The sequence below is a fragment of the Chiloscyllium punctatum genome, chromosome 4 (genome assembly GCF_047496795.1).
Source record: "Chiloscyllium punctatum isolate Juve2018m chromosome 4, sChiPun1.3, whole genome shotgun sequence".
NCBI classification, from domain to species: Eukaryota; Metazoa; Chordata; class Chondrichthyes; order Orectolobiformes; family Hemiscylliidae; genus Chiloscyllium; species Chiloscyllium punctatum.
Window position 1 is genome coordinate 115,912,540 of NC_092742.1, and position 6,314 is coordinate 115,918,853.

Consider the following 6,314-nt stretch of genomic DNA (forward strand, 5'->3'; position numbering starts at 1 on the left):
TAATAACAGCAAATTCCAATAAATAGCCATGCTGGTCAGAATGAATAGCTGTCAGTAATACATTCCGAGTCAGAACTGAGTCAGAATGATTCAGGACAAGAATTTTCCGTCATATTTACACCTACATTTGACTCATAATTTCTTCAGTCACTTTTTCTCTCACGTGAAGAAGCAGCCATGGTGAGTGAAATAAAGGCGATGTTGTCGCTCAACGGCCTTTCTCATATGGCTGAACCTGAATTGGATTCAATCGCAAGAAATGCTGATTTGTTCCTTTCATTTTAATTTTGCTGAAACCTTACAATTTTCATTGTAATGATCAGAAGTGAATTAGATATATCTCATTGGAACGATTAATGTTGTATGCAAATTTGCTCTGACTTTAATTCAGCTTAAGGAAAATACTGCTTAGAAAAACAGAGGGTTAAAGTGCAAAAGAAAACCCACCAGTTTTGTTGCTTGTTGCTTTACTAAATGTTGAGTATTAAATGGACCAAACATCATGGTGTTTGTTCTCACATCCTTAAAGCATGTGATGAAAGCAGGAAGTCGATCTCCAAGCAACTGGTCACTTCCTATTCATTATGTAATATCTTCCCTTCACAATAAATAAAAATCCACTCAGTTCCATTTACAATGCTTTAGGTGGAATATTATGCCAAATCTTTCAAAATGCAGAGTTTTGGAAGCGAATTTATTCAGTTGCACACATTAAAGAAATTTCTTTACATTTAAAGTTAAGCAACTAAGACATTGTTTCCCGCAACTTCCGACCGACTACACCCCACCCCTACTCCTTTATCTAGCCACACGCTGTCTCTCTCCTTGTGAAATTTATTCCTTGTATGTCACCAAATGTGCCTTTCCAAATATTTTGAAAAACAGATTCTTGGAGTGACAGCGATTCTGTTCTCATCATTTCTTTGCCCTTCCAAGTTTTATCAAAGCTATTTAATGCCTGGCATCTCGATGTTTACTTACTTGAAAGAGGGAATTTTCCACCTATTAAGTCTGTTCAAACATTTCATAACCTGAAAAAAACCATTAAATTTTCCTTGGTTCAGGGATAACTGTTCTCAATTTTCCAAGAAGACAAGTGAATAAAATCTCATCCTCAGTTCACCCCCATCAGCATCTTCTCTAATGGCTTTCCACCCCAGTAAACACCGTCATTATCAATTCATAGAATCACGGAATCCTACAGTGTAGAAAGAGCATTTCAGTCAATCGAGCCGGTGTCAACTCTCTGAAGAGCATCTCACCCAGACCTAGCTCCCCTCCCTATTTCCTTATATTTCACCTGAAGAAAGGGAATCCCTCCCCCATATGATTTCTAATAAACCTGTTGGAGTATAACCTGACGTCCTGTGACTTCTGACCTTATCCCCACGTTTCCCATGGCTAATTCACCGAATTTACTTAATTCACTCCCTGGACACGAGAGGGCAATTTAACTTTGCCAATCAACCTAACCCTCCCTCTGAACAGCAATGCGAATTACTGAGACAATGTTCCATCATAGTGAACATATGCTGTATCATTTCGTAATGGTTTTCTACCCTGGTAACAGCCTCATCAAAACAAATGAACCAAATTCAATGTATCGAAACGCTACTCTGTCCTTTACAATTTCATTCGTGCTGCGGGAAATGTTTCTGCATTCATATTTGAATGCGTTTATGTTGTTTCTTCCTTAGCTTCCTGCTTCTCGTAAACACTTCAATCCGGAACAAGTCTGTCAAATGCTTTTCATTCCAACACAGGCACAAGGTGTAGTTTGCAGAAGTCACGTGTTTGGCCGTTCACTGACACTCTGCGTCCCTGAGAGTTGCAGTCCTTCCCCAACTTTAAGGAGAAAGTGAGGACTGCAGATGCTGGAGATCAGAGCTGAAAATGTGTTGCTGGAAAAGCGCAGCAGGTCAGGCAGCATCCAGGGAACAGGAGAATCGACTTTTCGGGCATATGCCCGTCTTCAGGAATCAGGATTCCTGAAGAAGGGCTTATACCCAAAACGGCGATTCTCCTGTTCCTTGGATGCTGCCTGACCTGCTGCGCTTTTCCAGCAACACATTTTCACCTTCCCCACTGATTCAGGCAGCACTGTCCTTCCTGTGACATGCCCCATCGAGAATGGATGGACAGGTATCAATACCCGCACTTGGGAATGGAGTGACAGTTTTAAAATGTTTACATTGTCCCCAGGGGAAAATTGAGCCCTGTTACAGGCGGGGACATTAATCATTATACTACCGAGGACAAGAATGTCAAAGAAGGCCCTTCAACTAAATGTGGCCGCACTTGTCAATAACAACTGCCGAATGAACTGAATCCCATTTTACAATGCTAACCCCACAGCCTTATATGTCTTGGTATCAAAAGTTCGCATCTGAATATTTATTCAGGTTTATAAAGGTTTCTGCCGCTCTGAACAATGCAGACAGTGTATTCCAAATTCCAACAACCCCATGTCTGATAAAGCTTTTTCGCACATCTTCTCAAACCTTTCTGTCTTTCTCCTTAAGTCTCTGGCCCCTGCTGATCGATCCCTCCATCAATGGGAAACTCGTTCAGTCAACCCTATCTATACCCTAACTCAATCATGTCTTGTCTACATCTCCTTTACACTGCGACAAACACTCCACTCTGTCCTGTCTTTCTTCACAACTGAAACTCTTCAGCCCAAACAATATCCCGGTAAATATCTCCTGCAATTTTCTCAGTGTGATAACAGCCCTGCTATAATGTGACTTGCAAAACTGTACAACGACACTCTTGTGTGAGTCTTATGAGCATTTGTTTTAAAATTTCTGGATTAGTATGAGGGCGATTCTGGCTAAGCAGAATTTATTACCCATTCCGAATTGCCCAGAGGTCAGTTGAGACTTAACCATATTGCTATGGTGAGTCTGAAGTCACATGCAGCCCAGACCAAGTAAGGATAGTAGATTCCATTCTGAAATGACATCAGTGAAACAGATTTTCTTTCAACAACTGTCAATGGATCTATAGCAGTCATTAGATTCTTCCTTGCAGATATTTTTGGATCCAAATTTGACAATCATGGCATGATGGGATTCAAGCCCGAGTACCCAGACTATTACCTCGGTCTCTAGATTATCAGTCCTATGAAATTACCACAAGACCAACGCAGAAAGCCATAAAAGCGGATCTTTAACAATAAAATGTCTTTTCACCAGAACTGCCCTGGGTATTTTCCATGAGCCTGACGCTACAATTGTCTCTGGTCAGTAAAAGCTGTGACAATGTGATTGATTTCACAACCGCGGTATCCAAATGGATTGATTTGTTTGAAGGTCCCGATGGTGGGATTGGGGCACGTTCACCCAACAACAGTGACCGCAGCAGCAGCACAGACAGAACAGTATGAATGTGAAAGAGAGTGATAGATTGGGCATTGCCTCAGAGAAATGGGAGGAGGGATGGAAAGGAGGTTTAATGATCGTGGGAAGGACCGGAATCTCTGAAAACGGGTGTGTTTGAACCCTGATATATGAAACGCAGAGATGTAAGAGAACGGAATTTGAAGGTAAAACAATTAATTTCTTAGCATGTGTCACAAAAAGGACAACGGAGAGAACACTTAGTGCTGTGATTTGATTTCAAATCGAGGTTGCTGTGGTCACAATGCAAAATACCGACAACCACGATCACAGTACAGGATGCTTGCAAGCAGCAATAAGTATACTAGCAGAGGAAATGTTGGGAAGAATAGCACATGTACAATATCAGTACTCAGTGAGCAGTGACAGACATGTGGGAACTGAGAATGAGCTGAATCTTTCAGTTCCATGTCTTCAGAGGCTGTGGAGATCACTTGAATGAGAATGTTGAAAAATTAGATTGATCGATTCCGACAAAATATCAAAGACTCGGGGGACAGTACAGGATATTGTTGAAATGTATGCTTCAATAGCATTTCAGCTTAACATTGGCACAGCCGCTCATCTCCAACCGGAAATGGAGATGGGAAAAACTGCGCAGTTACTCTCTGGCTCCAGAGATGCAATCGGTGAGCGTGCTGCCCTTCTATGATGGAATAGAGGCGCAGAAAATTACGAGGTTGAGTGTGCTCCTGCTCAGGGGAATGCTTGTCCCCTTTTATACGATCATAGCGATTTAAACTGCATCTCTCTATGACAGCTGAGTGGCACAAGTGGAGCGTGTTGAGCTCTTAACTTGCAGACACTAAAGAAACTGAGTTGTTCGGGAGCAGAAAGAACCCCACTGATCGATTACAATTCAAATGCATTCGGCATAATGTTCGTAGAAGTTAATCAGCAGCACATAACCCTGACTCCAAAGGTCTGTGAGTATCCAGAAGAACAGTGAGCGATCGTTGAAGGTACGGTTCTCCAGACGAAATTTGTCAACGTGAGAAGCTGCAGCTGAGCTGGTGGCGTTGCGATTGAAATTGCATGCGTCCGGACATTGTGCTTAATTTTAGATATCAGAGCAAATGGTTAACTCGAGTATGCGCGTTCGGAAAAGTAAATATTTTTTTTGTTGAAAAGCTTTGCAACGAAAGGAAATACTTCAGACTATCGTGCGATCGATGAGAAGCAGAAAATGTAGAGCAGCCGTGGTTGTGAGCACCGGCATTTGCTTTCGCTGGGCCGCCGGCGTTGGTCGGTTAGCTCAGCTGGTTAGAGCGTGGTGCTAATAACGCCAAGGTCGTGGGTTCGATCCCCACACTGCGCTTGTGTGGTTGCTGTGTTTCCAAACAACGTGCTCCACAAAGCCGGAAGCGCCCTCTGCGCAATAAAACATTTGACAGACTTAGACGCACGACTTGATCGCCGTACCCGTGATGACTGGTGGATGTTGCCTGCAGCAAAACAACCAGTCTCAGCTGTTTTCACCAACAAATGCAAAACATGAAATATGTGCAGTATTAGGCAGACCTGGCACCGTCTCGGAGGAGAACCAGAGTTCACGCTTCAATTCAATCAAAGATTCGTTCGTGTTATTTTCCTGTATCTCTGTTAATACTCGTCACACGACTTCCAGAGGCAATTCGTTCGCTTGCTCACCTCTCATGCATCGACACTGGAGTTATCATATCACCAGCAATATCATAGAGCCATTAATAAAAGCAAATTACTGCGGATGCTGGAATCTGAAACCAAAAGAAAAAATGCTGGAAAATCTCAGCAGGTCTGGCACCATCTGCAAGGAGAGAAAAGAGCTGACGTTTCCAGTCTAACTGATTAAAGATAAAGATAAAAACAAAGGGGGAGTATTATGGAGCTTTCTATATCACGCTGAGAGAAGGTGAGTCAAGGCTCCAGATGCAAAGGTGATAATGACAGTGCATGGAGAGATTAAAGGGAGATTAAGAGGCGTGAATGACCCAGGCTGAAGCCAGCGCTATGTGACAAAATATGTGAGGGATGGGTGAAGCAGAGACAAAATGGAAAACAGGGGAGAAGGGTAGCAAAGCGGGAAGAGGAGAGGAAAAAGGTATTGAGAGAGTGGGGAGCGAGAGAAAGAGAGACAGTCAAGAAATAAGAGGTACGGAACAGTGAAAAAAAACACAACTAAAAAAGTTAAATAAAATAATTGAAATACAATTACCTGAAGTTGTTTGAATTCAACAAACTCAAACAATTTTACTTCATGTTTTTATTTATCTTGTTTATCATTTCACCTGCACTATCATAGAGCCATTAGATATGGACAGCACTGAAAACACAGTCTTCGGTCGCACTCGCCCATTCCGAACAGATTTCCTCAACTGATTCAGTCGCGATTGCATGCACTTGACCCATTTCTCTCTAAACCTTTCCTATTCAAGTACACGCCCAGATTCCTTAACAGTATTGGAATTATACCATCCATCACCAGCTCGTCTGGTAACTTATTCCAGAAACGCACCACCCTCTGCGTGCAGCCGTTGCCCCTCACTGCCTTTCGAATTCTCACCCTCCCACACCAGATTTATACCCTCGAGTTCTGAACTGCCCCACCTGAGCGAAAGGAACTTGTCTATTTACCCGATTCATTCCCCTCATGATTGAAAAATCTCCATAAGATCAGCTCCCAGCCTCTGACACGCCAGGCGAAATAGTGAGCGAGTGTTCAGCCTGTAAACGTTTGCACCTTTTCCATTTTCAAATGTAGGATGATGTAGCATGCTGTCTGAAGCAATCATTTTAGCAGCTGACCTGTCGCTGACAAACTCTGCAGGAAGGCCTGACAACTTGCTAAATATGCTGTCAAACGAAGATTGCATAAGCAACATGAGTCATTGAGCAAAACGTGCAATTGACTTCTGAGCTGTTGCTGACACCAAA

At 42.7% G+C, this 6,314-nt stretch overlaps 1 non-coding gene across 1 annotated transcript; it reads left to right on the top strand.

The window, feature by feature from the left end:
• The first annotated feature begins 4,640 nt into the window (after positions 1-4,640).
• Positions 4,641-4,719, top strand: trnai-aau (transfer RNA isoleucine (anticodon AAU)). The gene has a single exon. It is a non-coding gene; the product is annotated as a tRNA-Ile (tRNA).
• Positions 4,720-6,314: the final 1,595 nt, after the last annotated feature.